Genomic DNA, 17029 nt, shown 5'->3' with positions numbered 1-17029 from the left:
AAGCGCTTACTATGGTGCTCAGCACTGGGATAGATAGAAGATCACCAGATTGGGGACAATCTCCCTACTACATTGAGTTCCCAATATAGGAGGGAGGCAAAAGAAGTATTTTATCCCCATTTTACAAATGAGGAAACGGAGGCATAGAGAAGTTAAATGATTTGCCCAAGGTCACACAGCAGGCGACCGGTAGAGCCAGGACTAGAATCTGGGTCTCCTGACTCTCAGTCCCATGCTCTATGTTTTTGGTTAGTGGTTCTACAGTTCATGAAGTGTGGCCATCCCTGGGTCATTAGACATTTCTGTTTCTTGATATGTAGCCTGAACCAGAAAGGGTAAAACTGAGGGTTTTGAACAGCTTTGGCTGGTGGCTGTTTTTATTGTGGTGCTGTTAGGCTGAATCATTCCCAGTAGCATGCTGACTTTATCGTGTTTAATCTTGCCATTATTTTCATATTTATGTACAATTTCTGGTTTTCTCTTTCAGCGTTCATTGCAACAGATAATTTCAGTTAAGGAATATACATCTAGAGCCGGGTTTATGCCTTAGGCATTTTCTGAGTGTGTGCAGACTTGTGCAGGGGTTTGCATCAAAGATAATATTTTCTCACTTTCAAAAGTCCATGTTCACCCTTAGTGAAGAAAGGGGGTGGAAAGGAATTCTCTTCAAAAATGTCTGGTACAATGCCTTGCTCTTGCTACCCAGCTAGGAGGGGAGGGTCGCTCTTTTCTTTGCTAGAGCCTTGAGTCTCAGCTACTAAGGCTGATTTGGGGGGTTCTTTTTTATTTTTGGTATTTGTGAAGCACTCCCTATGTGCCAGAAACTGTACTAAGCCCTGGGGTAGAAAGAAGTTCATGAGGTTGGACAATGTCCTTGTCCCACATGAGGCTCACAGTGTTTATCCCCCATTTTACTGATTAGATAACTGAAGCACAGAGAAGTTAAGTATCTTGCCCAAGGCCACACAGCAGACAAGTGGAAGAGCTGGGATTCAAACCCAGATCCTTCTGATTCCCAGGCCTGAGCTCTATCCTTTGGGCCACTAGTCTGCTGTCTGACTTTGGGCAAGTCACTTAACTTCTCAGGGCCCCTCTGTTTCCTCATCTGTTAAAGGGGGATTAGGACTGTGAGTCCCATGGGGGACATAGACTATGTCCAATCTGATAATCTGATCTCTATCGTAGCACTCAGTACAGTGTCTGGCACATAGTAAGCACTTAATAAATACCATTAAAAAATAATAATAACAATTGTGGTATTTGTTAACTGTTTGGACAGATTAAGCTTGGCACATAGTAAGTGTTTAACAAATACCATCTTGATTGCTTTATAAATAATAATATAATTATAATTATAAATAATAATAACAACTGTGGTATTAAGCGTTTGGACAGCTACAAAATAATCAGGTCAGAGACCGTCCATGTCCAAAATGGGGATTGCTGTCTAAAGGGAGGAAGAACAGATGTTTCATATCCATTTTAATAATAATAACTGTGGCATTTGTTAAGCGCTTACTCTGTGCCAGGCACTGTATTTAACGCCGGGGAGGAGATGAGAAAATCGGGTTGGACCCAATCCCTGTACCACGTAGGGTCCACAGTCTCAATACCATTTTACAGATAAGGTAACTGAGGCCTGAGGAAGTGAAGTGACTTGACCAAGTTTACACAGCAGACACGGGGCAGGGCCGGAATTAGTACCCATGACCTCCTGACTCTCAGGCCTGTGCTCTATCCACTATGTCATAGATGAGGAGCCAAAGGCTCCCCGTAATGTGGCTAAGCCTCGCAGGAATGTGAAAAACAGCGGATTAACGCGGATGACAAAGCGTCCAGAGGTCAGGCGATCGGCTGCACGGAGCTCTGGTCACTGGGGATGTAAATGGGTCCTGGGGGTCAAATCACATCTGCAGGCCCAGCAACAGATGATGCTTGCTGTCCACCGGGCCCCGAGCAGAGCATGATGAGTGGGACCAGAGGGTGCCAGAGACACTGCTTTGCACTTGCCCAGAGATCCTGCCTTCAGCCCACTCTTCTCCCAGTCTTCCTCCCACCCGATCCAATCGGTTCCTTTCTGCTCCATACCTGAAGCGCAGTAGCCCTCGTTTTGGCAGCAAACCTTCCTTGGCTGCTTCCCCAGGAAGCCCTGAGGGAGTCGGACCATTTTTTTCCAAGTCCTGGATCTTGTAATGTGCTACAGGCTCTGGCGGAAAGAGAACTTTATGGGGCCCTGCTGGGAAGCGTCTTAAAAAGTGACAGCAGTAGGTGTGAACACGTTGAGGTCTCCCTGGGGACCGAGCTATAGTTCTTACCCGCCTGAGGTTTCGGCAGCCCGAAAGTCCTCCCCGCTCCCTTCCAAACTTAACGAGGTCATTTCCTTGCACACGGCTGGATCATTTCAGCAGTGCTTGGGCATGAACGGCACCTGCACCTCTCGCTGTTCCGTGACAGCAATCAGCCCTTCTTCACGATGCTACTAGGCAGACCTCTTTCTGGATGTCTTTGATTTCTCTGTTTGTTGCTCTCTGCGTGTTCTTTTGCTCCTCCATTTCTCTCCGCCTAATTTTCCTTGTTTATTTTTCCTTGAAAAGCTTGTTCGCACGTCCTGCCCGGGCAACCGCTTATCTGTCAATTATTTGAGGGGATTTTATTTTCCTAGTTCCTTTGACATCTTATTATCATCATTATTAAGCATTTAGGACAACCGGGGCTTCTGCGCTTGCACTGTGGCTTTTCTTTAGAGTCCTGTGGTTTTGACATTGTCCAGGAGATCCGTCACATCAGTGGGAAATGCCACCCAAGCCACCTCCTGAGACACTCCATCATCTCCAGACCCACAGCTAGCGGAGGTGAGGGGCCGGGATGAACTGGGATCGGAGCTCTGAGGACTGGTTTCCATCAGTTTTGGCTAAACTGGTCAGTACATGTTGCTCTAATTCCCCAACTGATCTCACCCTTATGAAATGCTGGACATCCCACATCCTAGTCGGACATCTAGGGTGGTTCAATTTTGGTGGCGTGGCATTCTGGGACTTGAGGTTTAAATATCCCAAGGTACTGGGGGAGTTCATTACCCCTCCCAACCACTCCATAGCATTTGGTGAGCAGCTATTCAATGCAGAGCACTGTCTTAACACACTTGGGTCAGTACAACCTGGCTAGTTTGAGTACAACTTCAGTGAATTCTAATCCTGGCTCGGCTGTGTGACGTCACCCAAGACACCTAACTTCTCTGGGGTTCAATTTCCTCATCTGAAGATAGAGATTAAATCCCATTCCCTCCAACTTAGATTGTGAACCCCATGTGGGACTTGGACTGTGCCCAACCTGACTGGATTATATCTACCCCAGCGCTTAGTACTATCTTGGTACAATGTAAGCATTTAATGCATACCATAATAGTCAATGTCATAACGATTACAACAGAGTCAGTAGTCATGGTCCCTGCCCTCAAAGTATTTACAGTCTAGTGGGGAGACAGACACTGAACAAATTTACAGATGGGAGGAAGAAGGATAAGTGAATGAGTGAGTCTTTAGGGAATAAGGAATATAGGTTCAGTATAGAAGTGCTTCAGGTGGTTGTGAATCAACAAGTACATTGTCGGTGCAGAAGTGCTTGGGGGAGTCATTGCGGAATCGGGGAAGGCATCTTAGGGGTGACATAATTTCAGAAGGGTTATGAAGAGTGAACTGATTCTCTTCCCCTCTTCAAAACCCTCCTTAAAACTCACCTCCTCCAAGAGGCCTTCCCAGATTGAGCTCCTCTTCTCCCTCTACTCCCTCTACCACCCCCCCTTCACCTCTCCACAGCTAAACCCTCTTTTCCCCCTTTCCCTCTGCTCTTCCCCCTCTCCCTTCCCATCCCCTCAGCACTCTACTCGTCCACTCAACTGTATATATTTCCATTACCCTATTTATTTTGTTAATGAAATGTACATTGCCTTGATTCTATTTAGTTGCCATTGTTTTTACGAGATGTTCTTCCCCTTGACTCTATTTATTGCCATTGTTCTTGTCTGTCCATCTCCCCCGATTAGACTGTAAGCCCGTCAAACGGCAGGGACTGTCTCTATCTGTTGCTGACTTGTTCATTCCAAGCGCTTAGTACAGTGCTCTGCACATAGTAAGTGCTCAACAAATACTATTGAATGAATGAATGAAGATTGGAAGATATGAAGGGGAAGGGAGTTTCAGGAAAGAGGAAGGGCATGAGCAAGTTAGCTTGAGATGAACAGAGCGTGAGTTGTGATTAAGTGGGAGAAGAGAGTGGATAAATATGAGGGAAAGAGCTGATGGGATATCTTAAAGCCAACCAAAAGGCGTTTCTGATTGATATAGACAGGAATGAATAAGCACTGAAGGTTTTCGAGGGGCAGGTAGTTGTATTCAAAATGACTCCTCAAACTCCTACTTCTGTTTTGCACTGAGAGGAGTGGGAAGGGTTTTCAAATGCCATTACTTTCAACAAAAATCATCGGGTCATCCTAATCGAGGAAGACTGTGCATCTCTGCCCATCTCCATAGAAACAATTCAGCATCTTAATCTGCTTTAGTTCAAAGAACCCAAATCAAAGGGACTAGACCCTTTCTTGTTATTTGGAACTTTAAGCAGAGTGGCAGAGTAATAGAAGAAAAGGAGGGAGAAGAGGAGGAGGAGGAGGAGGAGCAGAAGAAGGAATGGGGAGAAGAAAAAGGCTAAACTTTCCCCCTGGGCAAGACTGAGATCTGGAATTTGCTGATTCCTTCTGGTCCACAGAAGTCTGAATTCACTGGCCTTCAGACCAAGATTCAGACCTGCCTGGGGACTTTCGGTAGAGTCCTAGCTGGGGTTTAATGGAGAGAAAGAAATGTCTTTCAGACACATGAAATAGATTCCCTGACTTCAAGGTCATCATCCTCATGTTAATCAGGATGGTGTTTCTCTTTTTTGGAACACCCTTTTCACTGGGGTAATGAAAGGCTCAAGGTGACCCTGGCTTTCAAAGCAATTGAAAACAAGTTGAATCACTCAATAGTATGTACATATTGCCTATTTTGTGAGCGTGGCACAAAACACTTTCAAGAGTGCAATAGAATTAAAATACATGACATCTGCCCTCAAGGGGCTTTCAGTCTTGCTGGCCAGATAGGCACTAAAACAAATTACATTTGGGAGTAAGAAGAAAAGGGGGATAGGTATATAAATTGCTTAAATTTTAACTTAATATGTAAGATATGCCCCAAAGTGTTATGATAGTGAGTACTTCAGGGGCACCACTGTGATGAACAGGCAAAAAGGGAGAGTAGAAATTAATTGGACAAAGTCTGCTGGAGGAGAAGTGATTTCAGAAGGGATTGAAAATGGGTAGATCTGTGTTCTGTTCCAATTGATGGGGGAGGGAGTATCACACAGATGGGAAGGTATGAACAAGGGGTCGGTGGTGGGAGAAATGAAAATGAGGCAATGGGTAGGTTAGTTTAAAGGAACAAAGAGAGGGATCTGAGGTGTTAATGAGAAGCAGCACTGCCGAGTCACTAGAGCCTGGGCCTGGAAGTCAGAAGGACCTGGGTTCTAATCCCGACTTTACTACTTGTCTGCTGTGTGACCTTGGGCATGTCACTTCACTTCTCTGTGCCTCAGCTACCTCATCTATAAAATGGGAATGAAGACTATGAGCCTCATGTGGGGCAGAGAGTGTGCCCATCCCCATTTGCTTGTATCCACCCCAGCACTTAGAACAGTGCCTGGCACATAGTGAGTGTTTAACAAGTACCATAATTATTATTAATTATTATTAGTATTAGCAGGAGTTGAGAAAGTTTAGGTAAGATGGAGAGAGCTAATTGAGTACTTTAAAGCTGAGAGGGAGGGGCTGTTGCTTGATGTGTAGATGGATGGGAAGCCAGTGGAGGTTTTGGAGGACTGGGGAGATGTGCACAGAATGATTTTTCAGAAAGATAATCCAAGCAGTAGCATGAAATGTGAACAGGAGGAGGGAAAGGCTGGAGGCAGGGAGTCAGCAAGGAGGCCGATGCAGAGGTCAAGGTGGGGTATGCTAAATGCCTAGATCATTTTAGTGGCAGTTTGGATGAGAGTAAGCGGTGGATTCTAGAGATGTTGTGGAGGTAGAACTGACAGGATTTGGTGCAAGAGAGATGAGTCAAGGATGAAGCCAAGATTGCAGGCTTGTGAGATTTGAAGGATGGCGAAGTTAACAGTAATGGGAAAGTTGACGTGAGGAGAGGGTTTGGTTGGGGAGATGGGAGTTCTGTTTTGGATGTGTTACATTTAAGGTGTCTGCAGAGCAGACTATCCTTTCACTGTGAGCCCCAAATGGGAGAGGGACTGTGCCCCACCTATTCAACTTGTACCTACCCCATCTGAAAGAGTGGGGTAGAATAGTGCTTAGAATAGCGTTTGACACATATTAAGCATGGAACAGATACCATAAAAAGGGGTGTAGGGGAGACACAGATGATTTCCATTGTTATATTGTACTCTCCCAAGCGCTTAGTACAGTGCTTTGCACACAGTGAGTGCTCGATAAATGCATAATGGATGAATTTCCATTAGGTTTTGTTCCTTACGAGTTTTTCTTCTGTGGGTTTCAACTACCAAGGGGCACCAAGTAGGAATTTTTCTGGTTTAAGTTGGGGCGTCTACCTGTATGTCATTCCACATCCGTGTTCCCAGTGGCATTCCTGGGATTGGAATCAACCTTTCAGTAATCCTACATGATTTGTTTGTTTCTAAAATAACTGGGACAGAGTCAAGTAATAATGATGATTGTAGCATGTGTTCACTGCTTTCCATGTGCCAAACATTGTACTAACCCCTGGGGGTAGATTCAAGATAATCAGGTCAGATGCAGTCCCAGGCCCACATGGGGATCAGAGTTTGCATGGCAGGGAGATGGGTAGCACATCCCTATTTTACAGATGAGGATGCTGAGCTGTGGAGAAGTTTAAGAAACTTGTCCCAAGAGGCAGGCAAGTGGCATAGCCAGTATTAGAATCCTGGTCCTCTGACTCCTAGGCCAGGGCTCTCTCCATTAGGCCACACTGCTTTTTATCACTGTCATCCCAGGCACTTTCTAGAGCATGGTCTAGTGGAGAGAATATGGGCCTGGGAATCAGAAGGACCTGAGTTCTACTCTTGGCTGTGTGACCTTGGCCAAGTAACCAAATTCCTGTGTCTTAGTTACCTAATCTGCATAATAAGGATTAAGATTGTGAGTCCTATGTGGGACAGGAACTGTATCCAAATGAATCACTGTGTCATTACCCCAGTGCTTAGTACAGTGCCTGGCACATAGTACCTACTTAACAAATTCCACAATTATTATTATTGTCATCTCTGTGACTCAGTTACCACATCTGCAAAATGGTAATTAAGACTGTGAGGCCCTTGTGGGAAATGGACTGTTTCCAAGATGATTAGTTTGGATCTACCTCAGTGCTTAGCACAGTGCCTGGCACATAGTGAATGCTTACCAAAGACCATAAAAAAAATTCAAGGGAAGGAAATTAATCTGTAAAACACCCACCCCACAACATGACTTAGTGAATAGAGCACGGACCTGGAAATCAGAAGGCCATGGATTCTAAGCCCAGCTCCGCCACTTGTCTGCTGTGTGACTTTAGGAAAGTCATCTCACTTCTCTGTGCCTCAGTTACCTCATCTGAAAAATGGGGATTGAGACTGTGAGCCCCACGTGGGAAGAGAGACTGTGTCCAACCTGATTTGCTTCCACTCCAGAGCTTAGTAAAATGCCTGGCATAAAGTGAGTGCCTAACAAATACCATTATTATTATTATTATTATTCATAATAATAATAATACATAAACTTCCTTGCCTGACAAATTTGGTGCCTTTCTACCATGTGCCAGGAGTCCAGTATTTCCAGCATCCATCCAGCTTGACGCTTTGGACTTTGGAACCAGGTGGAGTTTAACCCCAGTGTGCTAATGTGAATGTCGCGATGGATAGGGTCTTTCCTTCACCATTGGGGTTGAGTTTGTAATGTAAGCATCAATCTACCCCTGAGGGCTGCTCACAATTGAACCACCTTCCTGCATCATTTGACCCTCTTTTTGCCCAGTGCTACTGCCAAATGCCAAGCAGGCGAGCAGATCCAAGACATTTTGTCTCCCAGGAATGTGGCCTAGGACATTAGCTGTCATAGTTTACTTTCCCAACTTTCCAAGTACCATTTCATTTCAACACCAAGAGTAGTTCAGGGGAAAAAAAGCCTAAATTGATTTTTCCTCAGCCTTTAACTAAAAACTCATTTGTAAGAATAAAACTTTGCAGGTTGGCCTTAATGTATTTTAAAATAATTTTAGGATGATTGACAGTGGAACATAAAATGAGCTATTAGCTCTGTAATGGCAGAACAAATTTTCTGTCCCCAGGGATTCCAATGGCTGTTGCTAGGTATCTATGGCAGATCATAGGCTGAGTTAGAAGGATTCAACTAACCTTCCTCTTTTCCCTTCAGCCTCTTCCAGAAAGGGACCCATTTGCCATCTATCTCCCTTCAAATGCTCCAGAGAAAGAAAGCCTTCATTTTCCCACTCCCAATCTACCTCCCAGACCTCCCAATCCCTTTGGGTCATTCTTGGGTTCAGGGTGTTAACCCCAGGGGTCCCTGAAGAACCCCACAACTTGATCCATTCATGTTGAGGGAAGGCTGAGGGAAGGAGAGGAAACCTTGGAGATCTCCAGACAGGGGCTATTTCCAGCTCACTCCCCTCCTTCCAACCCTGAGCTATTCATCATCTCTGTCAGCTGCAGCTCTTGCCGATCTACTCACCGGGTATGGTTTTGAAGCAATTCCTCACACTAACCAGCCTCTTTTCTCATCTGACAGATGTTTCCTTCCAATGGCTGGGAGTTAGCTGGTATTATTTCCCATAAAAGTTCAGGATGCCAGGCAGTGTCTATTTGCACGAGGGCAGATCTGAACCCAGGAGCTTGGAATCAAGGCAGCTGGAATCTCATGGCCAGTGTGAACCTTAGGGACACTTCCTGTCACTGGGCAGGATATCCATCCACGTACTCTAGGAATGATCCATCTAATCTCCATCCTAGAAATGGTTCTGACCCCAGACACCTTTCCATTCCTCATTCTTATCTAAGTCCTTCATTTTCAAGATCATCACTTAACAACCAGAGGTACTAGGGCTTCAAATGCTCCTTTACTGGATTCCAGCCTCTTAGGGAGGCTGTTGGAACAGCACCAATGGGGATGAGGAGGAGGTTCTGCCCCTAAGTGAATAGCACAGTGCTCTGCACAGAGCGAGTGCTCAAAAAGTACTATTAATTGCAACTCCTAGACAATTAATCAATAGTAATCAAGTAGCTTCCAGTCTAGCAGAAGAAACATAAAGAAGCTTTCTGTCCTCCCTGTTTTGGCAGTGAGACTGGCCTCAAGGACTCCTGGACCTCTTTATTTACCTAGGGAACTTTAACACACTGTGAAAATTCAGGCTGAGGATATGCATTACAATATTGGACGAAGACTGTGGCTTTTCTTAAATCGCTCTGAAAAATCTATTCTCACTTCAGCCATCATTGTTATACAAAGGGTCAGTGAATAATTGAGCAGTAGGGCTATAATAAGGGAGGGGGAGAGAGATCTATTTGCCAACTTGTGGGAGTTATATAACCACTGGCTTTCTTGAATGTTGCTATTTTTCTGGTGCTTATATAAGTGTTGTCTGAGTTCTCCCTTAAGCACTCGATATTCACCCCAGCCTTGTTCCCAGAGCACTTAGGTACGTATGTGTAATTTAGTCAGTGAGTCTACTGTATTTATGGAGCATTTACTGTGTGCAGAGCACTGTACTTAGTGCTTGAGGAGATCATGGCATAGTGGTTAGAGCAGGGGCCTGGAAGTCAGCAGGTCGTGGGTTCTAATCCCAGCTCTGCCACTTGTCTGTTGTGTGACCTTGGGCAAGTCACTTAACTTCTCTGGGCCTCAGTTCCCTCATCTGTCAAATATGGATGAAGACTGTGAGCCCTATGTGGAACAGGGACATGCCCACCTGATTATCTCATATCTACCCTGATGCTTAGAACAGCGCCTAGCACATAGTAAGCGCTTAACAAATATACTAGTTATTATTATTATTATTAGTGAGAGAGTACAATATAGCAATAGACAGACACATTCCCTGCCTACAACAAAGTTGCAATCTAGGGGAGGAGACAGGCACTAATATAAATTATCTGTCTTTCCCCTGTAGACTGTAAGATTATTGCAGGCAAGGAACATGTCTACCAATTTAGATTATTCTCTCCTAAGCGCTTCGTTCAGAGCCCTGCACATAGCAAGCACTCAATAAATGCCATCGATTGACTGTCCATTCTGCTTCCTCTCCATTATACAAGACTCAGCTTAGTCTCCACCTGAACAGTGTTCCCCAGCAGGGTTTGCCAATGACAGATGTAGATGCAAAATCAGTCGTAGCTAACGTACTGAATGGTTGAGTTTGAGGGACCAGGGAGAAATGCTCCATCATCATCATCATCATTATCAGTGGTAGTTATTGAGCATTTATATTGTGTGCAGAACACTATACTAAGCTCTTGGGAGAGTACAATATGACAAAGTTGGTAGACACGTTCCCTGACCACAGTGTGCCCCTTAACAGGGAGAAGCACATCAGACAGAAAATACAATGCACGTCCACCCAGAAGAAACTCCAGTGTTCTGTCACTGTGCATCCAATAAATAAAATGCCACATTACAGACTCTATTTCTTAGAAATCCTTACTGTCACTAGACAGTGCGGGCCTCTGCAAACCCTCTTTGGCAATTCTCAGAGGTTCCTGTTTTTTGAAGTGTTTTTCTTTGATCGTGATTGAAACCAAGAGCAGCTCACCAGCAGGGACCAGATCACTCTGTAGTAATTCTCCTAGTGCAACATCTCACCTGGTGGACCAGGAATTCTATCCCACTTAATAGAGCCATCCCAAAAAATTATACACCAATAGAGAAGCAGTGTTGCCTAGTGGAAAGAGCATGGGCCTGGGTTATCAGAGGACCTGGGTTCCAAGCCCAAATCTGTCACTTACCTACTGTGGGACTTTGGGCAAGTGGATTTTACAGACTGATAAAGAGGGATAAGATACCTATTCTCCATGGGTTGCTTTGTGTCTACCCCTTCCTTTAACATATTGCATGTTTATTAGCATTATTACTGTTCTTGGCCAGACACACCAATTTGGATGAACTGGAGAAGCAGCATGACCTAGTGGAAAAACCACAAGCTTGGGAGTCAAAGAACCTGGGTTATAATCCCGGCTCTACCACTCGTCGGCTGCATGACTCTGGACAAGTCACTTCACTTCTCTGTGCCTCAGTTACCTCATCTGTAAAATGGGATTAAGACTGTGTGGGACAGGGACTGTGTCCAAAATGATATCTTTTAACCACCCCAATGCTTAGAACAATGCCAGGCACATAGTAAGCACTTAACAAATGCCATTAGAAAAAAACAAAACTGTTGAGGCACTGACCATGTTTTACTTGTATTTATGTGCAAAACATTGTGAGTAACATTTAACCATGTACAGATGTGCATCCTCTAGAGAAATGTATAATAAAATCCCCTACCTGGTCCCAGGTGGTGGTGCTGTTGATGTCTGGTGCCTGCTGACAGGAGTTACAGTTCATTCATTCAATCATATCTATTGAGTGCTTACCATGTGCAGAGCACTGTACTAAGCATTCCTCTACTGTTAGAATTACTGAGAAGACATGATTCCTGCTCTTGAGGGCTTCGAGCTTTCCTTCATCTCAAACTACTGACCCAAGCCAAATCAATCGGGGAGGGAGAGAGGAGGCTTCAATCATCATTCTAGGGGGTTGTTTCCCAGCAGGGTCATAAGAGTGGTCCCTCTCTCACCTCGGCCACATCTTTTTCAGAGCACTGCTTTCCTGCACCGAGCACAGTGCGAGGGTCAGTCTCACAGGGAGATGGTTGTTTATGTTTGCCTAGTCGGTAGACAATAACCAGTCAGAATCCTCTGGAAAGGCAAACAACTTAGCAATTGCTTGATCCCTTTCATTGTTTCCCAAGCACAAGTTGCTAGAGGTCGGGAGGCCAAGGTTTTCAAGTGACTTGTTTTTCTTGAAGCCTGTTATAGGGCGAAAATCGAACAAAAATATTTCTCGGCATGACTCTGAACTCCCGGGAGGTGAGATGGTCTGAAAGGAAATCCTGCCACCATCACTGATGTTGAAAGGTAGGTAAGAACTGGCTTTTCCCATGGAACTCCCTGAATCAATGCTCATTCCTTTCATGCTATTGAAGCCACACAATATTGTCCATGGAGGACATAGGTGGATGAAGGAAAAAGAATGACTTCTCTTGCCAGCCACGGAAGCAAATGGAGGATGTACTGCATTTGGGGAAAGATCCTTAAAGAGTTTTGATTCTGGAAGATCCTGAGAACAAGCTCATTATGGGCAGAGAATGTGCCTGCCAATTTAGTTATACTGTATTCTCCCAAGTGCTAAGTGCAGTGCTCTGCACACAATAAGCTCTCAATAAATTCAATTGATTCTCTGAACAAGCATGAAGGTGCCATTTTGTTTCAAGGCTGCAGGGAAATCCCAGCGTAGAGCCCTGCCTGGCCTTCCTGTCCTCCAGGTAGGTCTTGGGTTTAATAATCATTATAATTGTGGTATTTGTTAAGTTTTAACTATGTGCCTAGCAGAGTTCAAAACCCTGGAGTAGATACAAGGTAATCAGGTTAGACACAGTCCATGTCCTATATGGGGCTCACAGTCTTAATACCCATTTAACAGATGAGATAACTGAGGAAAAGAAAAGTGAAGTAACTTGCCCAAGGTCACACAGCAGACCCGTGGCCGAGCCTGATTCCTGGGACCACTGAACCTACTTAATAAAGACAACTTTCATTCCCACGGACACTTCCTCAATGTAACACAGTCAAAAAGGTGTAGGCCTTTGGAGCCCTGAGTTACATTTATGTATCAATCTGATGTTTTGCCCACTTCTGTGTATTAGTGTTGAGTGCTTTTCCTTCTTTTCCTGTAAGTACCAACTGAATGGGTGAAAAGGTAGACGAGGCTAAAGCCAGTATCCAAAACTGTAAACCTGCTGTGAGCAGGGAACATATCTACCAGCTCTGTTGTACTGTGATAGCGTACTCTTCCAAGGACTTAGTACAGTGATCTGCACACAGTAAGTGCTCAGTAAATACACCTGGCTAATTGATGAAGGATGCTACAGTTTGTGGGGGTGTTGGGCCAAACTGAAAGTGGATTCACTTGTCCTGGATGTCCAGTCCCAACTCACGCTGTCTTGGATCAGGGATTCAATTTCCAGGCACATCTTGGATTCTAGAAATGTACCATCTTTCTGATCCCTATGTAATGATTAATAGCAGAATTGCCAAGTTGATCCTCATGTCAGAGTGTCTCCGGGTATGGTGTAGATTTATTTATTTATTTTCTAAAGCTATAAAGGTCCTTGACCCATATTTTATATCCCTTTCTAACACCAAATTTGCTGTAGTTCAAATTGCCATGCTCAGTGTCAAAGACAAATAAATTGCTTGTCTTTCATCTGTACATTCATCTTGCTAGCAGATACAGACAGATTTCCTCACCTAAAGCGGGGATGTGGTTTGCTAACAAATGGAAAATCTGTGGATGAACTATGTTTCATAATTTCAAACAATGACAATAAGATTATTTTCACCACTTTTACTCTGAAAACTGATTTTCTAAATCCTGTAACATTATCAAATGATACAGATTTAGGGGTTCTAAAGGCAGGGAATGAATTTAATAATAATGATGCTATTATAAAAATAATGATAATGATAGTAATGTTTGTTAAGTGCTTACTGTGTACCAAGCCCTGAACTAAGTGAAAGGATAAGCAGCATGGTCCAGTGGAAAGAGCCCAGGCCTGGGAGTCAGAGGACATGGGTTCTAAACCCGGCTCCACCCTTTGTCTGCTGTGTGACTTTGGGCAAGTCACCTCACTTCTCTGTCCCTCAGTTACCAGATCTGGAAAATGGAGATTAAGACTATAAACCCCATTTAGGACATGGACTATGTCCAACTTCATCATCTTGTATCTACCCCAGTGAGTGGTAGAGTGCTTGGCAAATAGCAAGTGCTTAACAAATACCATTAAAAAAAAGTTGGGGGTAGATACTATATGAGGAGATCAGATATAGTCCCTGCCTCACATTGCTATTATTATTATTAATAATAATAATAAATAATAATAATAATGGTATTTGTTAAGCGCTTATTATGTGCCAAGCACCACACTGAGCACTGGAGCAGATATAAGCAAATAGGGTTGGACCCAGTCTCTGTCCCACATGGGGCTCACAGTCTCAATCTTCATTTTGCAGATGAGGTTACTGAAGCACAGAGAAGTGAAGTGACTTGCCCAAGGTCACACAGCAGGCATGTGGCAGAGCAGTGATTAGAACTCATCACCTTCTGACTCCCAGGCCCGTGCTCTTTCCACTATGGCATGCTGCTAAGTAGGAGAGAGACAGAGCAAGTATTTAATCCTCATTTTATAGATGAGAAAACATAGAGCTCTTCTGTTCTACAAAACAGCTAATATCCTTCAGCCAGCCAGCCGGCATAGATGACTCCTAGTCACAGGGGGAACCAGGTGTGAGGGTGAATGAGTCAGGGCAACCCATTGCCATTATGGAAGAAAAACAACTCAAGGACGTGGCCCACTGATGATGAAAAAACAAATTTATAATGGCAAGGCAGGACATAAACAATGAGGTCCTGGAACGTGGTGAGACCACAGGCATTGAAGCGATGCTGGTCATGTTGTATCATTGCTAGGTGAGCTGCACAAAGAGAATAAATGACAGCAGGATAGCCAAACAACTGTTCTAGGGTGAGCTGAAGTGAGGTCGCCCTGAAAAAAGTAGACCAAAATAAGTAAAGTGGACCAGCTACAAAAGTGAAAACGGCACCACGTGCTACAAACATCACACCTAACAATCCAACAAGCGGCAGACTTTATGTGTGCACGGTGTCACTGGGATAGAGCACATGCCTGGGAGTCAGAAGGCCCTGGGTTCTAATTCCAGCTCCATCACTTGTCTGCTGTATTACCTTGGGCAAGTCAGTTAACTTCTCTGGCCCTCAGTTGCCTCATCTGCAAAATGGGGATTGAAACTGGGAGCCCCATGTGGGACAGGGACTGTGCCCAACATGATTAGCTTGTATCTGCCTCATTGCTTAGAACGGCGCTTGATACATAGTAAGTGATTAACAAATACCGTTATTATTTATGGCCTTCGTAGCCACACACACTCGAAGGTGATCTTCACCACCAGAGGGGTCTTCTTCAAATACAGACAAATATATAGATCTATACTGATCTATATGCTCTCTTTAGCTATCTGTAGTGATAAAGATATCTATACATGACAGTAATAACTGTTCTTATTGTTATTTATTTAAAGTCACAGCAAAGCGAAACCTGAAAACACCATGGGGCATAGCCATGGACAGATGGGAGGCAACCTCATGAGAGAGGTCATCTTGGGGCGGCAGTATCAGAAATCAGACTGTCTTCGATCACACGCTTTGGAAAGATGGGGGCAGCAAGAGGAAGAAATGAAGAGAGAGACAGACCTTATGAGTAAGAAATGGAATAGCTCAACAGGGGTTGAGCTTTGCATCCCCCGATAGAGTGAGGTTTGTCACGTTTGCATCAATCTTAACTACAACCTCTCTCATCCCCCTCAAGCAGATTTGATTTATCATCATTAACATCATCTCTCCCCTTTCAGGATCGCACCTGGAGAGTTTCCCGTGGTCTACCAGTCTTGGCCATGAGAGGGAGAGTCAAGCAGAGGCCTACCCATTCCATTCCTAGCTTGGGCAGTGGCTAGCGAGTGGAAGGCGATCTGCTGCCAGTCAAAACTCACCTGTGCTGGGCAGCAGCGGCATGGGAGAGAGTCAAGGGTGGAGACTCAAGTTTAGTGCATGAACGAAGGCAATGGTAAATCACTTTCATATCTTTACCAAGAAAACTCTCTGGATACACTACCAGAACGATTGCAGTTGGAGGTGTGAGAGATGGGTCCATGGAGTCATTATGGGTCAGAGATGACTTGACAGCCTAAGACAGGACTAATATCATCTCTGACTTATAGATAGGTGTCCCAGCTTCCAACAGGGAGACCTATTTCAGAATGGGGGTTCAGTCTGAGAGCCAAGCAAAATTAAACTTGTAAGGCACAAAGGCAAAGTCATTGACAGGCAAGATCTTATACCAGGCCAAGCCTTGCCCTCAACCACTCCTACACCACCTGATGGAAAACAGCACGACCTAGTGGAAAGAGCACGGGCCGTGGAGACAGAGGACCTGGGTTGCAATCCCGGATCTGCCACTTGTCTGCTTGTGACCTTGGACAAGTCACTTAACTTCTCTGTACCTCGATTCCCTCATCTGTACAATGGGGAATCAATATCCGTTCCCTTTCCTACTTAGACGGTGAGCCCCATGTGGAACTTGATTATATTTTACCCACACAAGCGCTTAGTACAGGGCCTGGCTCATAGGAAGCACTTAACAAATGCCACAATTATGATCATTAACCAAAGGCCAGTGTTCACATACCCAACGTGAGAAGGATCTTAGGTCACAATGGGGTTTTTCCAGCAGCTCACTCATCTTTTGCAAAACAAGTCAACAGCATCATCTTCAAACATAAGGGATGAGGGGATATGCACAGCAGTATTTTTAAAAGGCATTTTCCTCAAGAGAATACTATTATGTGCTTTAAATAATTCCCTAGTGTCATATAAAAGTTGTTCTTTAACTGCAAATTAGGCCTTTTTTCCTGAAAAATGCTTCAAACTCGATTTGAGGACAAACTCTGCATTTTTTATTACTGAACTAGAACAGAATATTTGAGATATTTTTCAGCTCTGTTAAACATCACTTCTGACTAAAAAAGTGAATGCCTAGGTGGGTGTTGATTAATGGTGCTAAGAACACTTTGT

The 17029-nt window shown here is 44.3% G+C and overlaps 1 non-coding gene across 1 annotated transcript; it reads left to right on the top strand.

Annotated features, from left to right (window-relative positions):
- Positions 1-15800: 15800 nt before the first annotated feature.
- On the top strand, positions 15801-15938 carry LOC114816336. The gene has a single exon (XR_003764099.1). It is a non-coding gene; the product is annotated as a small nucleolar RNA SNORA7 (small nucleolar RNA).
- Positions 15939-17029: the final 1091 nt, after the last annotated feature.

The sequence above is a fragment of the Ornithorhynchus anatinus genome, chromosome 13 (genome assembly GCF_004115215.2).
Source record: "Ornithorhynchus anatinus isolate Pmale09 chromosome 13, mOrnAna1.pri.v4, whole genome shotgun sequence".
NCBI lineage: Eukaryota > Metazoa > Chordata > Mammalia > Monotremata > Ornithorhynchidae > Ornithorhynchus > Ornithorhynchus anatinus.
Note: the sequence above shows the minus strand (reverse complement) of the source record. Positions and strands in the feature narration are given on the sequence as shown.